Raw genomic sequence first — 17,896 nt, 5'->3', positions numbered from 1 at the left:
GGCATTTATTTCACCTGGCTGCCGGGAGCGACAGGTTCTACGGGCTGCCAGCGCCGCCCCCTTTCCCCGGTCGCCTGCGGAGGGGACTCGGGTGCTTCTCGCAGCCCCGGGGCGCCGGGAAGGGAACACCCCGCACGCCCTGCCCGCCGCCGGGACTCGGGGCTGGCATCTACGGCCGGCGGCTGCCGGGGCGCCCCGACTGGCCTGTCCCGGGGTCGAGCGGCTCTGGCTCGCTGCTCTTTCCTGATCTCTTCCAGACCCTTCTCCCGCTCCCAACTGCTGTTTTCGCTCCCTCCCATTCTTCCCAGAGGCATTTTCTTTGTTTAACAAACGCTATTGTGTTCGAGGCGTCTCCTTGAGCCGGGGCTGCTGCACCTCCCTCGGAACAGGCAGGGGAAGCGAGCGGCTCTGCCGCTCTCCCGGAGCCCCGCGTACCGGCGCCATCCCCCGCGCCCTTCCTTCCCCCTGTGCCCAGCAGCAGCGCCCGCCCTCCGGCCGAGCCCCCACGGCTCCGCCGGCACCACGCCGGCCCGGAGCGGGACGCGCCGTCCGCCGCAGCCCAGCCCGCGCCTCCTTCGCCGGGCGCGGGGCCCCTTTGCCCGAGTCGTGCCCGCGGGAGGGGGTGACAGCAGCATCAGGTGCAGCCGGGGCCAGCGGCCAGGGCAAGCCCGGCCCCCGGCTGCCGCCTGCGCGCTGAGCGGCTGTGCCGGGCCCGCCCTCGGTGATTGGGAGGAGCCGGGAGAGCAGCGGGCTTCGCCGGGGATTTCCAGCCCGAGCGGGCGGGAGAGGAAGTGCGGGGCGGGGGGAGACGGCGCACAGCGGTCGGGACTTTCCGCCGGGCTGGCCGTCGCCTTCTCCCGGCTCCAGCTGCCGCCCGCCGCCCCGCTCCCCGCACACGCTCGCAGGTAGGGCGGCCGCGGGGCTCGGCTCGGCCGGGCGGCGGAGAAGAAGGAGGAGGAGGAGGGAGGGCGGGAGCTTCGCTGCCGCCGTGGCGGCGGCTCCCGCGCGGGGCTCCGGCACCGGCCGCGCTCGCCTGCCCGCGCTCGGGCGCTCCGGGCAGGGGGACGGGGCCGGGCGGGCGGCGGGAGCCGGGGGCGCTCCGGCGGGGGCACTGAGCTCTGACCGAGGCATCTGCTGCCAGGCAGGGGCCGAGCGCGCTGCACCCGCAGCCCGTGCCGGGACCTCGGTGGCGGCCGGTGCCCGGGGATAGATCAGCCTGCGGCGGAGCGGCGCGGACTCTCCTGCCCGGACGCACTCGCACTCCAGGGCTTTGCAGGTGCCCCTTTTCGCTTACTTATTCCTGCCTCCCCCTTCCCTTCCCTGCTCCTCTCGCTCTCTGCCCCGCTCCCCGCGGTGCGTGTGCCTGTGCGGGGAGCGGAGGGAGGCGAGGCCGGAGCGGAGCCGGGGGCCGCGGGGGCCGCGGCGGCGCTTGCGGCTTTTGATGTGTCGTTTGAATGCAGAAGGCTCGCTCGCTCCTGGCTCCCTCCATATGCAGTGCTGGGGGCGGGCCGACGGCCTTTAAAGGGGCATTGCCGGCAGCGCCGCGCCTGGCGCGGAGCGCGGTCCCGGCTGCGCGTCCCCCCGGCTGCCGCTGCGGCGGAGCCCCCGCCGCTCCCCGGCCATGGGGCTGCGCCCGGAGCCGCCGCCGCCGGAGCTGCCCCTCATCGGCGCGCAAGGAGTTGTATTTTCGCAAAGTCCGCCTGCCTGCACCGGCGCTGCGCTATCCCCGTCTGCCTGCCGTGAGCGGAAAGAAAAGTGTTTTGTTTTCACGCCATTCATTTCGTGCGCTGATTCGCGACGCCGCGTTTTAGCGCGTTGAATGAATCGCCGTGTTGTAGGTTAGAAAAAATAATGAATGTTTAAAAGTTTATACTGAGTCATTCCTCTGCAGATTAACCTATGACTGACTCATAATCTGAGAACTGCAGTGGCTTGTAAAATAGGAAGGTAAGGTATTTATGTCTTGATTTATTTGTGTCTTTTGAGTGCCTGAGATCTGAATTACCTGCAGAAAAACAGGAGAAATTGTATTAATGTTAAGAGGCGTAATCTCATGTTCTGTCGATCAGAGCTTGTGTGTGACGTGACAGACTGTATGTTCTCCTCTGCGTGGATCTTTACCATGCAATAGGGCATCTTTCATCTCTTGCTGTTTCTGTAGTAGTAAAATGTGGGAAGTTCCAGTGATACAATTTGAAATACGCTGTCTCTTTGGGTCTGTGACTTCTCTAGCTTGTTGAGATCTCTGCCTTATATACTGTGCATTGTAATTTACGTGTTTTCTATTTCTTGAGTAGAATGGTGTGTTTTTCCTTGCAAATTTGTCCCATAGGATGCACGTAGCATTATTGAGCACTAATCTGAACTTGAATTCGTAGACCGGAAAGGAGTTTAGTGCATGATGCAAAGGTGTACTAGCAGTGTCTAGCTTAGACAAATGAAATAGTATAATTTGAAGTAGTTGGTAAAAATCTGCATTTAAAATGGCTATTGACTTGCCTAGAAGCCTGGATTAAAAGGCTGCACTGATGGTTGTTCAGAACTGGAGAGACCATAACATACACTGCATGTTGTCCTTTTAAAGGAGCCATTGGCTCATGCCACATATGAGTTGAGATCTAAATGCTATTTGTGGTGACTGGGGAGAGGGCTATTCATTTAAGGTGAAAAATAGATGAACATTTGGACGGAATCAGTTTTTGATGGCTGCACTGGGAAACCCCTTGTCATAGAGCTTGGTAATGGAAACAGTGATGTATGGTGAGCTTGGGCATTGCAAGCAGGCGGCACTAGGGGGTTATAAAAGTTGGGTTATTCCAGCACAAGAATAGTAGGAGTTTTACTGAAATATGACTTGGTGAGTTGCTTCTAATAGTAGCTGGACCTAGAATATAGAATCATAAAACGCATTCAGTATCGATGCAAATTAATTCTAATCAAAAGGGGGTGCTAAATGACTCCCATCTTTAGGCTTTCCTGAAGTCCTCCTGTAATTAAGTTTGATGATACCAATTTTGAGAAGCCATTCTTGCATGGATTCAGAGAATTTGAGTATCGTGTAAATGTATTTGCTGTTGATACATCAGCTTCAGTGACCAAAGATTATTTTTTAAGTCTTACTAGTCCATGTTAATTCAGTTTGTCTTTTAAATGATCTTGGGATCATGTTGTATTTTAGGTCTTTACATTGTTCTTGTCCATAATGAACACTTGAGGAGAGAAGAAGAATGGCTTCTTGGTACTGAAGTCCAGCTGTTCTACAGTAGATATGGCAATGCTGAAAATACAAAAAGCCAAAACCCTTGATTTTTGATTGATAGCTGGTCATAGTTCTTCAGATGAAAAGGCAGTTTAAAAATAGGAATGACTTAAATCTACTCCAATATCCTAAACTGGCCTTGTATGAATAGATATAGTAAAAACACAGCATTCTTATCTCTTATATCTTAGATGGTGTAGTTACTGGATTTTATTATAGTTTTTTTATTATGATAGTATTTCTTAGTTGAAGGTGCTGCATGTTATGATGTGTGCATGTTATGTGTGAAGATTGCTCATTACACATTGATTTCAGGTGTCTATATCCTGGTGAACAGTTCCTTTAAAGAATTGCCAAGGCTTGAGTTTGTGTGTTTGTTTGTTTTTTTAAGCTGTGGATACTTTCTGAATAGAATGCTTGTATTTGAAACCTCCTTGAATTTTTGGTGTCTGGCTCAGGAACACCAGAAGTAGTGGGAGAAATTGGAGATTTCAAAGTGAAATATGGGGAAAAGAAGCCAAGGGAGGGAGAGGTTGTGTGCAGCAGATTAAAGGTGATTGTAGTACAAGAGGGAGTGCTGTACTTGCACTAGGTTTTATCTTAAACTTTTTAACCTGTGGTGATGAAGTGGTGCTGTAGAAACTACAGTAGTAAAGGGCTGGCAGAGAGAATATAACTGGTTTCCCAGCTCTGCCTGCTGGAATCCCATGCCCTCATAAATGGATCGTTCAAAGTGAGTATATTTAGTTTTGACAAATTGTTTCATTTTTTTCCGGTCTTTTTTCTTACGGCAGGTGGAGGGACTAGAGAATTGAGAGAAAAAGGGAGTCAACTTAAAATGAACTATCATTAGGTGCCCACAATGTAGGAAGGTGTGTTCTCTCTCTCTCTTTTTGTAATGGGAAAGAAGAGAAAAGGAAAAAAATACAAAAAAGCTCTTGGGATATCTAAGGGAAGTAAGGAAAGTATCTCGTGGAAACATCTTAGAACTTAAGGAGAAAATGAAGCAGAAGGTGATTTGGTATTGAGAATTCCATTCGTGTGTGAGAGAGGGAGAGATATTTACATAGTCTTTGAGGGAGTGTTTGATTTCTTCATGTAGATCTTCTCTTCTGGTGCCCTGATGGAAAAATATCGTTTCCACTGTGACTTCAAATTGCTCCTGACTGTTGGCTTTGTAACTAGGTTAACAGGGCAAGTGTCTCTAAAATTATATACAACAACTGTAGGTCACTAATCCTCTCCACCCCCCAAAAAATGTTAAGCCTTTGATTTCCACGCTGCTGTTCTTCCCCACTGCTTTCCTCTGCATGTATAAAATGTGATTTCAGTAGAATTTCAAGTTCTGCTGTTCATCTAGTCAAGGCAACCTGGAAAGCAAAGTCTGAACATGTTTGTGTGTGCAGAAGTTCAGCATTGTATCTGTGTGATAGATTCCATCCCCTGCCCACTCCTTCTACTGAAACTTGGGGTGTTGTGTACTTTGACATCAAGATTTGATTTTTTTGACAGTTGCAGGCATTAGAACCTCAGTGGGCATAGCAGGAATGCCTCAAGTTGAAATATTTCATAGTTCTGGTATTATTTTATATAGTTTCATAAAATGTTGATTTGTAAAATAGTTTTCTTTGACGTGTAGAGGAAACATTCTGTAGATTATTTGCCATTATAAAAGTTGCTACTAATTCTGTAGTAATTTAAATGCTCTGAAGTGAATCTTTTCACGCACAAATAGTAATTGCTTCTCAAAATATTTGTGAAAGAAGTTATTAGTCTTCCATTTTACATGTTTAGTGATGACTGTATGGTAGCTCATAATTTGAAAAAATTAACATTTGGAGTAATACTGGACTTTTGTCTCATCTTTTGGTTTCTGCATTAATGTGAAAACCGTATTTTTGTAGATAAAGTAAGATATGCACACGGAAGACAAGCTCAAAATGCCATGAGTCTTTACAGCTTTCTTAGGTGTCTAGGAAAACAAGCAGTTTGGATTTCGTCTCTCTTGAAAAGTGTGTTGCAGATGCTAGTGTAAGATAAGTGCCTTCCCGGCTGCCACTTTGTTCCTGCAAGCTTTGACATCTTTCAAGAAAGAGAAGATGGTCCACTGCAGGTGCCAGTGTAAAGCCAGGAGACCTGGAGGCTGGGCTTTGGTTTTCTGTCATTCCTGCAGATGTGTGTACTTGGGCCTTTCAGTTAGGGCCAAACCAACAAGGGGCTTTGATGTTGCAGTGCTGAGTGATGTGACATCATGTCCGAGTCCCAGGGGCAGAAGGGGGATTCCAGTCCAAGTTTCCTCCTTCCCTGGGGAGTATTCTCATCATCAAACCACAGGCCAGTTAAGAGTAGTGTCACTTCCTTCTCTTTAAACTTTTTGCCATGCCAGGAAAAATCAAAACTCAGTGTGCCTAAGAAACAGAGTGAGAGGAAGCATGATGTCTCAGTCAAGTGGTTAGGACTTTGTTAGGATTACCAGGACAAGTCTGCTGATGCTTCATCCACTGTTGTTTCGTTTATTGTTTTCTTGTGCATTTGAACTTGATGTTCTTCCTGAGGCTATCAGCCATGTCAGGATGTTTTCTTAAGTGTGGAATATATGCTGGGAGAGAAAAGAGAAACTTGGGTGTTGTGCCGGTTTAGGTGGTAGCTGACTGGGGTTCTGAAAATAACTTTGATGCAGCTAGTGGCTTATTTTGAGTCTAGCTTCTTGCTCCATATACAGACCATTTTCCTAGTCTGCAATAACATGGGAATAGCGGTACTTTCCTATGATCTGAGGACATAAAAATGATGAGGTGCTGAGACCCAGCAGGGCACTGCAAGCGTCATCTGTTGATAAAGTGAGTGAATTACAAGTGCTGTGTAGAGGCGTCCGCTCCTGCCTCTCTGCAGAGCTGTGCCATCCTGCACCGTCAGCGATGTGGGACAGGAAGCAGCACTTGCTTTGCTCTTCCATTGATGCCCACAGCAAACACGCAGTGCTCTATGAAGCTGAGTGTACAGGACAGAGTTTTTTCAGTGGTAGTGGTTCCCCTGCTTGTACTTGTTTCTGCCTTTCTCCTTTGAATGTTCTGGAAAAGTAACATTTTCTTACCTTATGGAGCAGCTCGGGTGGTACTTGTGCCACTTTGTAACAGCAAAGCTCAGCTCCTAAACCAAATTTCAGCTATGGGAATGGATTTTGTTTTGTAACCTCATCTCTCTACATGCAAGAGAGAGATAATTAGAGCAATTATTAGAGGTTTTTGTAATGAATATTTTGTGTGCTGTACCAGATTGACTGTGCCCACTCTATGTCTTTACACAAGAGAGGAACCTTGTGAGAGTGGGTTGCTTTGTGTGTTGAGGCTTGTAAATTAATGACTTGCAGATGTAAGTCTTGATTTTTGCACAGGAAGTATAACTTCATAATTTTAATTTAACTTATTCTTGTTTTAATCTCCTTTAAACCATCCCAAGTGACTCCTCTTTTTGCATTTAAGCTCTTCAATTACCAATGGATTGTTCTTGTCCATGCTGTGCTTCTCTTCCATCTTGTTTGTCCAAACTGAATAAATGCTCTTGATTTCTCCAGCTGGTCCTTCTGATTCTTAGAAGTGACTTATTTTGACCTGCTTTCAATCAGATTTCTCACAATTTTAGAGTTTCTAATGGATGACTTTTATTCCAAGGTGGGTTCATCCTTGCACTTGAGCAAGTAACTGCACTCTCTCCTTTACTTCCATTTATGTAATTTTTTTTTTCTTGAAATACCTGTTTCCAGGATTGTACCTGTTTTCACACTCTGGCAAGTAATTTCTGTCTGCAAAATCCACTTTTCTTTGACCTTTCTGTAGCTACCTGCTTCTGTGATTCCCTCTCTGCCCCACCTCCCACTCCAGGTGAATTAACATACTCTTCTCTTCCAGGTCACCAAAGATAAACTGCAGTGTTTCCTACTGCTGTCTGAAGTACATAGGTCTGTGATTCCACACTTGTTCTTATTCTGTCCTTTCCACTGTCCTCTTTTCTATTCAGCACAGCATCCTTGAGAGGATGTTGTGCTTGGGAATGTTTTTGTCATTACGACTGTTGTGGTTGAACTTGGTCAGGGTACCGGTTCCGTATTCAGTAGATGAAGGTAAAAGTGCTTGTGGTTGTAAAATGCCATGTTCTCAAAATGTTACCATTTGGCAGTTTGAATAGGAGGAGGTTGGATACCTAAATAAATGAAGACTGCCGAGTTGCACGTGTCCTCTCTAGCAGTTTTGGAACCCTTTGTGCAGTAGTATTTTCATTCCATTCTCCAATTTAGTATTTTGGTGGGGAGTGGGGAATAAAGGATTTGTGCTAACTTCATTTGAAATTAATGGCATGCAGTATCCCTTGAAGTCAGTAGTATCCTGTTCTCTGTCAGGAGTTGAATCATGTTTCTATCTACAGAACCTGAGCATGCTATAGTTCAGATTAGCAAATACATCTCACTACTCACCCACGGTGTCAATATGTGATGGGAATGCCAATGAATCCTATGCTGTAGTTCAGCTAGTAGATATTGCTGTTGTGTTGCTCATACTGTTTGGCAGGTGGTTTTTGTAGCAGTGTGGTTTTGAGCATAGACAGAAGAATTCTCTTGCAATCTCTAGGAAGATAAAACAAGTTTATTATTATTTGAGTATTGAATTTCATCAGACATTTTTCACTAGTTGGCACCATACATTTCCCCTATTCCTCTTTTCTTCTTGCAAATTCCTGAGAACTGTACTTTCATTTTGTAAAGGATTATTTAGACATGCAACTTTCAATATTTTAGCCAGTAAGATCTTGAGGGAATTTTGGGGGATTTACTCTTTTGGTAGTTTGTGTGGTTTGGTTGATGTTTGAGGGTTTTTTGTTGTTGTTGTGTTGGGTTTTTTTTGTTAGTTTGGTGTTATGTGTGCCTTTGTTTGCTTTTTAAAGACAGATTTAGGACAAGCAAATAAGTATCTACACACTGCATTCTGTGTATTTTTGCAGAGGAGACTCTCTCAAAATAAATGAGGAAGAAGCCTGGAATTACCCTGTTTGTGTAAATAAAGCTTTTAATACATAGCCAAAGTATGATGCTGTAATTTTGCAGAATTAATGACTAAGATTTTGGTGGTGTTTTTGTTTGGTTTTTTTTTCAATATGAACTCTCAGTATATTAGCTGACTGTTTTGATAAAAGCTCAGGCAGACAGTCTTTGAAAGTCCTCTGAGCCATACATAAAAAGGCAGTTATTCCAGGACAAGTGTCCATATGCTGAGTTAATTGGAAAAGTTCAACGAGTTGAGCCCTTACTTACAGTATTGTGATTTATATAACGAACACAGAGGACAAAAGGCAGTGAGGAAAAAACGATTTCTTGTGTATCCAGTTATACATAAGTTCTGTCAGTCTGTTGGCAAGAGATAAATGATGGATGTTTACGATGGGCATCACGCTGCACACTTTATTGATGCTTACAATAAATTGCTGCACATCTCCCATAGGGTGTTTTGTAGCAGAATTGCAGCCTGAAGATGTCTGGGAATGCATAACTTCATCTTAGGTTGGGGTTTGTCAGTGTTCTGTACACTTCAGAGGTGGTGACATCTCTGTTTTTCTTTCTGAGGGCAAGTTGAAACATGCCTAAGGTAGCTGGAACTGCTGCACAGTTATTGTTGTTTGGGGTTTTTTAAAAATTCTAACTAAAATCTTCCCAAAATCTTACCTCCTGGTTAAACAAAGGTCTTGTGTACTTAAGAAATTTCTGGATGACTGTAGTGTGGGTGTGTGCAGATAAAAGGACCGTGATTGTCTATGGAGAAATGGTTTGGCTTCTCTTGTAGCTAATCAGATTTTATAGGGTAATAATTAGGCCATGTGCTAAAAACACCTCCAAACTTGTTAAAGAAGGGGGAAAATTGGTGAGCTCTCCATTAGGTGGTGCTGCTGGGATTGAAATATTTATATACCCAATAGAAGCAGACTTCTGCCTAGAACTGTTTCCATGTCTGTATTTTTCTTTTTAAGGTCTTCTCTTTATTAAAATAAACTTTTCAAAGGCAGGAATTCTTGCTAAGGTATGGGTTTTTTTCAGTTTGAAGTAATTAGATAAAATACTAAAAAATCAGGATGTCATCAGGGAAAGAGGTATGGAAGGAATCAGTCATACGCTTTTTGTGTGGGTGATTTAGATTTTAGCAGCTGCCTCTGTTGTAGCTCTCATCTGTGCAAGTGTTGACTCCATTATGTTCATATGGTGCTGCCTTGTAGATGGGGATACTGTAGCATTAAAGAACTGCAGTCTCAAGAAATATTTGATTTTAAAATCCCAAAATTAATTAAACTATTACAGCAAAAACGCTCTTGTGAATCTTTTGAGTTCCTATGATCTCTTTTACCCTGTCTACTAGCATTTCATTTTAAAGAGCTGTGCTTTAGCTTAAACACATCATGATGGTGTTTCTCTGCTTAAGCCCTGACTGACTACTGAATTTAGAAGAACCTTAGGGAACAAAGATGGTGCCTACACACAGAGGCACTGAGTACCATCTTAAATGCTATAGGTTGGCCCCTGTGGTGTGAAGTTGATGCTCAAAAAGTGTGAGATATGGCTAAACTCTTTATCTGCCAGATCTACACAGGACTTGTTATCTGGAATTGTACTAAACACCTGTGATTGGACCCTTGACTCTCTCTGCAGTAGTTAGAGCTGAGATATGAACTAAATTAAAAGTGAATTTGTGAAGTACTCCTTGCTGGTAGGATTGCTTCAAAGATAGCGGAATGAGGTTGCTGAGGTCTTTGAATTCTTCCAGACCACAGGGCTGTAAGTAGAAAAAAACCCCCAAACTTAATTATTAGAAAGGGTCTTGGCCAAGAGCAATCAAGTTAGTCACACTGGGTTTTTTTTTCATTGCAGGTAGAAGTATTTTTAGTGTGATTTACAGAATCAAGGTAACTATAACCAGCTAGCAAAAAAAGTTTAGTAGCATTAAAAAGCACTGAGCAAGAAATGCAAGAGATGCATTTTTTCATAAGAAACTGAGACTAATCATTTTTTCTTTCTTTTGAAGATGTAGCATAGCAAAAATCCACTTCTTAGAGTTAGAAAGTTTACATAATTTCAGATCTAGCAGCTGGAAGCCTAGCTTCACAGTCTTGACCTGAGTCTAACAGCTGTTGAAGTGGTGTGAGAGAGCCAGTGGGTGTCACGTGCAATTTTCTGTTTTCAAAGAGAAATAGAGAAGTTTGCAAAAATCTTTGGCTTTCTAACCTTGGCCAGGATTAAAATGTGTGATTGTCAGATGCTGTTAGTTCCTCAAAATATAACAGTAAGTAATACAGCAGGTTCAAGTAATAGGCAGGAGGATGATTCTTCATGTTCTTCATGATTTATTTTGGAATAACTCAGTGTGATAAGTGGAAAAATGGACAAGTTCTTGTGTGAGAGAACTTGGCCATTAGTGTTTTGTCAGTTTGCTAATAATAACTTAGGGCTTGCTAATAATAACCTTTAAAGGGGCAATTAAAAGAGAGCAGCTATGATGTCCAGCCATACGACGTCGTATCAAATGTGAACTTGTCATTCCTTGGTTATGTGATGGGTTTGCTGAGTGAGGCCAAAGCTGAAGATGGAAACCAATCAGGAAGGATGAAAGTTGTGCTTGGTCACCTTGAATAGAAAGCCTTGATTCTGACATTGTCCAGGATAGTGTGTGGAGAGAAGGCTGATAGTATTCTGCACTGTCTTAGTAGATACATAAAAAATTAACAAAACTTAGCTTTGCTTCTTCCCTCCTACCTTGACTTTCAAGTGGTTAGGAGACTAACTGTTTACAGGCTAAGATTTGGCAATTAACAGGATTTGTCACTGCATTTTGCTGTGCTGAGACTCCTGATTGAGGAGTGTTGCTCCCACAGCCAAAATGGTATCCAACAGCAGATCTCGCTGGAATGTTGATCAGAGAGGACATAGTCAGGACAGAGGAGAAGTGACAACATATTGTAGTGTATTGAGGTTGTGCCTTGTTTTTTTAGGTGAAGAACGTAAGTGAGGGGAGGCCAAGGGAGTGATAAGAGCAGGGTTGTGATACATCCACCAAAAATGAGAGGGATGGTATATTTCTGCTTAAAAAAAAAAAAGTAGTAAATAAATGATCAAACACAAGATTTTGCTTAAATGGAGGATTTTATTTGCACAGGTATCTTTTAACAAATGAGTACATGTCCCATGTGCCTGGGCAAGAATTTATTGATGTAGAGGAAAGCTCTTGATAATGAATATGGATGGCTGTCCTGAGTTATTAAATGAAATGCTAGAGCCTGATGTTAAGACTAAATGCAATGTGTCAGGCTTGATGCTGTTACTGACACCAAAATGAAATTGTGTGTCTTCATCACTCAGAGCTGCAGAGTACTGGAACTCACTTTCTACCTTTAAACCTAGTGTTTAAATCACTGCTGAACATGAGTTCTATGTTGTATGATGTTGTGAAGTGAACTGTAAAAATCATGATTTTGTCATTATTTTAAGTTTGGGTTTGGTTTTGTCTTGTTTTGGTTTTTTTTACTACTGCAAGCATAATAAATTCCAAGGAAGAGGTGGGAAGGCCAAATAAAGATGTACAAATATCTTAATATTGTAGTCAGGTACCAGGGCTCAAGCATCAGAGCCTATTGGCGAGTATTACATACATTAAGTAAGATAGAAACAAGAGCATTTAGTGAGTGTTTTAATAATATTTCTGTATGGCCTTATTCCCTGTTAGAGCTCCCTGAGCCCATGTGATGCATTCCTTAAACTGATGTCTCTCTGCTCTTCTGATGTCTGCTCATTTTCCTGTGAACAGAAATGTTTTTAAGAAAGCTTTAATGTTTGGATACAAGTGACCTTTGAGGTGGTGTTTCCCTACAGCTACCCTACTTTTCCAGATGTTCACTGCAAGAGTAAGGAGGCTAGTGTACAATGGCTGCAAATGAATACAGAAGAGTTCAGCTTCCGTTGTTCCAAGATGATGTAGGCTATTAATCTGTTTTCACTAACTAGGGTAAGTGGTGACTTGGAGTCGTTCTTCCTGCAGATACCCACTGTCCTCTTTGTCAGTGTCAGAGCTTTGCTGTGACTGTGGCAGAGCTAGTTAGACAATCCAAACTAACGCTGGAAAAGCAGGCAGTGTGAGAATTGAAATGAGGCTGATGAATTTTCAGCGTTATGTTAACTGATAAAACCGATCTACTGCCGATACCGAATGGGGGAGAAAAGCACGGGGGGATAGATGTTGGAGTGTTCCACATGTTCAATCAGTGACCACTGCCTGCAGTCTGCCCAGGTGTAATTGTTTCTGGTGGCTGTCTAAACACAGAAGGCTCCAGGGCTGTCTCCAGTGTGTACTCAGACTTGGGGATAGGTGGACCGGAGCTGTGAAGTCTGGGGAGCCAATATGCCGTACAGGGCACATTGTCTGCAGGCAGAGCACTGTAGAAAGACACAAGTCTCCATTACAGAATTAGGAGTCTTTCAGGTGTGGAGTGGTGTTCTGCCTGCTTTCATCATCTCCTTTTCTCATTCACCAGAGGCCTAGAGCAGGGGCTGGGCTATAGGCTGGAACACAGCTGTTTGTTGCTGCTGCAAGGGTTTGTTTTTCTAATTAATCCTTTATTTCTGCTCTAAGTTTTTTATTAGTATTTTATTTCTTGTGTGATTATTTTGTTTGGAGTTTTTTTCTAACTTGCACTGTGAGTTTTTTGTTTCAGATTACTGTACTGAGATTCTTCCCTGTACCATGTGGAGATACAGCATTAGAAAATAATTACTGAAGCTTCTTTGCCATTTTGTTCCTATCTGAATCGAGGCAATGGTGTTTTATGGTGTTACCTTAGCTTAGAAGAGTAGCTCCAAGGGTTCTGATCTCTGTAGGGCCATCTTGCAAAGTAGCAGATTAAGCTTGCTCCAGCATGATTTCCAGATGTTTAACATTGTAGGAAGAGCTGTGCTTGCTCTTGAGATTTGAGTGGAAGACCTGAGGCAGACTCACAAAGCCAGTATTTTTCTGGCTGTAGTTTTTTAGTAAGGCCAATCAGGAGCGCAGCCTGCCAGTTCATGGAGGGTGAGGACTTCCATCCGTGTGTGGATAAAGATGGTGAAGTCCATGTAAGTGCAGCACTGTCAGGACTGGCCAGGAGAGTCTGGTTGCAGGTGAGGAGCAGTGTTCACTGTCCCAGGCAACAGAGCTGTGCTGCTGCTGGCTGTCCGTGTGCACTGATGGACACATGAGGAGCTGTGCTGGGGACTCGAGAATGCTTTGGTAATTACTACATGGAGATGTTGCTTTTTGCTTGAGCAGTGCAGCAGCATTGCTGGTCTTGGTCTGTATGTTCCAGGCGTGGAATTTAGGCCTTCAGATGAATGAGTGCATCAGCAGATAACAGAAAGGAACGTGCTTTCTGTTTTCTGTTCTGCATGTGCTTTTTTGTCTTTCTCCATAATTACAGGTTGGTTCTGTTGGGCAGTGGAGGCAGCCCCCATCACTAGGTTTCAATTTAGAAAGAAGCATATAGTTCAGAAGAGTCAGAAGACCTTTCTCATTCATTCTTCTGTTCCCATCAGCGTGCCTTTTGCTGGCAAATACATAGGTAAATTGTCAGTGAGAAGAAACGTGAGATGGGATGTCTTGATGTACTGTGGGGGATGAGAATGTTTCAGTAGAACAGAATACTTTAGAAAGGATTTGCATCACCAAAAGCAGATAAAAAATAAGAACTATAGAAACAGTTGTTCATATGTTGCATTATGGAACGCCAGCACTAAGGCTTGGCTGAATATGAACTTAACTTTCTGAATGCTTTGTGGCCTGCTGGGAGAGTTGTTTTGGACTGTCATGGTAATAGAATTATACTACTTCAGTACTAAAACAAATGTGATCTGTGCTTTTGAAATTTAACACATGGGCTTTAGTTTATGGGCAGCTTCATAAATTAAAGTCTCTTTTAGAACTCTAATCCTGATACTTGTGCATGTATGATCCACGATATTAATTCAAAAATATTTATTCAATTTCCAACTTCCAAAAATGCTTACTATTAAGTATAATTCAAAATATTTTAAAAGCAGCAACTAAAATATGATTTACATTTTTAAATTGGTAATTTTTAGCAGATTAAGAGGAATAATGTAACCTGTGCAGTGTTTTGAATTTACTCTTCAGTTTTTAAATATAATCCTTAAACTATTATCAGCCCTCTGAAAACTGAGGAAGGATTCCTTCATTCAAGCTACTTTAGTTTGAGTAAACTGGATTTTATACTGTAGTGGTGTTGCAGCATATTTTCCTTGTTAAAGAAGGAAGGAACTCCTTTCAGTTCATTACTGACTAATGATTCTTGGCTCTCTTATTAGCTTTTACAAGTAAAGTGAAAATGGAAGAACTAAGATGGTATCATGCTTTCTTGTAAATAGCTTCTGACTGGCTCACAGTCACAATTTTCTACAAGAGTAAAACTGGTTCCTTAAACTACATCAGTTCTTAGTGTCACAGCTCAGAAATGGCAGCAATGTGCTAACCAAGATTTTATGCTGGCTAATATGTTTTAATGCCGTTTGGTGGTAGTCTAAAAGCTGCCTCTGTTTCCAGTGTTCACATTTCCATCCTTTAATATCAGAGTGTAAGTCTTTCCTGTGCTGAGAAGGCTGAAGAGCAGTAGAGCTGTGTTGTGAAATGGAGTGTCATCTCAGATAGTTTCTTTCCTTGGTTTTGGTTTAGGTTAACAGAAGTATCTTTACATCTGCAGTTTCTGGAAATTTAAGAACGCTGTGAACCTCTGGCCAATAAAATTTTTCCCATTATGTAGAACATTCTTGTAGATATTGACTCACTGATGGCTTCCTCCATGAAGTAAACAGAGTTTTGCAATGAATTTTCTAGTGAACTAGTAAGTTTCAGTGCAGCTTTTTGATTTGCTATTGTTTGTTACAGTTTAGTCCATCCTTTACCTACCGTTTTTCTTTTTTTGCCTTCAGGCTTGTGAGAATTGTTTCTGTGTTTTAATAGGAGATGCTCAAAACCAACTTGACTTGTTTGTTTCCCAGCAGGAAAGCCTGAGTGCTTGGGCTTTAACTGAATCAAGACCAGCTCTCAGCAGTGGGAAACAATATATTAATCTGTCGGAAGCACAGGCTGCAGTCTTGTGTGTCACTGGGGTTTGTGTTGTGAATTTTTTTCATGTAAACAGGTAGGTAGGAACAATTCTTCTGCTGTGTATGCATTTAATATGTATGTTGAGAAACCTCATGACAGTTCTGTGAGTTGGGGTATTTTTTGGTGGGATTTTTTGGTTGTTTTTTGGTGTTTTTTTTTAGTATTAGTTTCATTGCATGACACCGTAAAGTACCTCGTTCTCCTTTGCATTTTCACATCTTTAAGTTAATGATATTAATTTAACAAATAGTCTTCTGTGCCTGGGTTTGTTTTAGTCACAAATGAAGGTGATACCTCAAAAGTCAAAGCAAGTTTCATTCTCATTTCTATAAATAAACCCTCTTGTAGCATTGTTCTGTCTCATTGTGTGCCTTGCACACAATCAGAATGGACTCTTTGGCAAGTTCTGCATTCTGCCTGATGGACTTAAGTTGCATGATAGTACATGGAGGCTGGTTTTTTTGTTTCATCAGTTGTACTTGCAAGGAAGGTAAGCAAATCATTATCTCTATTTCACAAAAAAAAAAAATCTTCCCCTCAGACATTTGATTTCAAATAGATTAAAAATATGATTAGAACTCATAGGTGGTAACCTGCTTCCTCAGTCAGCCACAGCCCAATTTGGAAAACTGCATTTAACCTTACTTGCAAGGGGAGAAAATGTCCTGAATCCCTTAGAACAGTACCTTGAATATGTTTGGGGTTGTGCTTTCTTTCCTTGTTCCACTCTACTTTTTCTGAGTTTAAAAAGAAATTATGCTTCTAAGAAAAAAAAAAGTTAGTCCTGTTTGCCTTCAGTTTAAGCTTTAAATTAGGAATGGATAAAAGAAGTGAAACGTGCTCCTTTCAACTTCTTGACACGATCATAGGAAATTCAGCAGTCCTTCAGGTGAGTGATGGGGGTGGTGTCTTTGCAGAGGAGCAGCTGGTGATGCTCTGGGACTACTCCGTGGCTCTTTCCTCAGAACAGGTACAGCTTTATAAAGCTGGAAGGTAGAGAGGCTCTTTCAACATTCTCTGTGGAAAGGGATAAGAATTAAGCTTTTTGCTACACTATTACTAGACCATACGTTAAGCACTGTGACTAAGAACTTCTTGTTGGTAATAAATTATGTGAATTGATGAAGGTGTTTATATATAGAAGTTCATGTTCTTGTCACAGTAAGTTCTTTTTGTAGGTTCACATGACAGTATAACAAGTCCTTTTTAGGTGGTGATCTAGAAGTAGCATCTGAAGGATGCGAGAAAAGGAAGTAGTCTGCTGGAATAGTTGAACGCTTTTGGCCTTTTCTCTTTCTCTTTTACTGTCCCACACACAACCATGAACAATTGATGAAGCAGACTTGTTATCTTTCTGTAAGATTTTTTTTTCCCCTTGGCCACGTCTTTTAAGTTGGTGCTAGGTGTTTGGTGGTGTTTTCCTAAGAAATGTTGTGTGCCTCTGTACTGGTATGTGAATTCCTGCCAGAAAGCAACTAGGCTGCACATGGCTGTCTTGAAGTAATTTTGACTGTCCTGAAGCAAAACAGGTTAAAAAGTGTTAAGGTGCTAGTCTTAGACTAAGTGCAGAAGCAAACAAAAAAAAATTAAAGATCTTATTTTCCTATTTTTATTTGGTTTTTAGGGGAAATGGATATTTTTTGTCCTTCTGCTCCCCAACTGTATGAAGATATAATTGTTTTTGTGTTCCTTATTTCTAGTTATTTTTTCCCTTTTGACAGTTCCCAGCTTAAGACTGGAGTCCTATTATACAAGGTAATACATATGAAGAGATGGGAACTTGGTCGGTGCCCAGGTAAGATCAGAGAAAGGGGATCTGTTCCTCAGCAAAGGAGAATAGAAATACACAGAAGTGCATTAAGTCACACAGAAAGTCTCTGATAGCTTTCCTGATTTCGTTCTTCTGTTTCAATGCCAAGAGGCCTCTCTTTCCCCTTTTCAAATTTGTGATCATGTTTTTAAAATGTTGTATGTCATGTGGTCTGCAAACCAAGGAAGGGATTTAAAGCTGACGATGACCTTCAGTGGTAAATTCTTTTCAATAGATAAAATTTAAAATAAAACTAAGTAAAACTTTGTTTGGGAGCCTAAACTGGGGAATATATTATCCACTACAGGAATGTCAATGTTAACTAAGCCATGTTAGAAGAAGAATTGTAAAGTTGCAGTTTCAGTGCATGGGAACTCAGGAGCTCCTGCAAAGAGTAAGCAAAGGACTTGTGCACAGCTTTGAGAGATTAATCTTCTCCCATCTGTTGGTGGGGGAGTGGGTAGTAGTTGTTTCCATTGTATCTGAGTCTATACCTATGTTGCCCATTATATTGGCCTTTTAAGGGAAAGGAAAACCTTCAAACATGCCCCTAAAACCAGCCAGCCTTAGCACTGCTTTGAGCCGAACCCCCAAAGGATGCATCTCCCTCTAAACTCTCCCATTTCCTTTCTGCTCATGCCCATG

General features: G+C 42.6%; 1 protein-coding gene across 10 annotated transcripts in view; it reads left to right on the top strand.

The window, feature by feature from the left end:
- Positions 1-723: 723 nt before the first annotated feature.
- The window catches only part of TRAF3 (TNF receptor associated factor 3), a 69,833-nt gene continuing 52,660 nt past the window's right edge, over positions 724-17,896 (top strand). For 5 of the 10 annotated variants that reach the window (XM_068192365.1, XM_068192371.1, XM_068192369.1 and 2 more), the window contains exons 1-4: positions 725-905; positions 1,142-1,276; positions 1,892-1,947; positions 15,333-15,475. The gene's annotated coding sequence lies outside the window, so the exon portion shown is untranslated. Of the gene's footprint in view, positions 906-1,141; positions 1,277-1,891; positions 1,948-15,332; positions 15,476-17,896 lie in introns of all 10 variants that reach the window. The other 5 variants (XM_068192366.1, XM_068192364.1, XM_068192372.1 and 2 more) reach the window with 4 other exon arrangements.

This window comes from Anomalospiza imberbis, chromosome 6, assembly GCF_031753505.1.
Source record: "Anomalospiza imberbis isolate Cuckoo-Finch-1a 21T00152 chromosome 6, ASM3175350v1, whole genome shotgun sequence".
Taxonomy (NCBI): domain Eukaryota; kingdom Metazoa; phylum Chordata; class Aves; order Passeriformes; family Viduidae; genus Anomalospiza; species Anomalospiza imberbis.
This window is presented reverse-complemented; position numbering and strand designations above follow the sequence as displayed.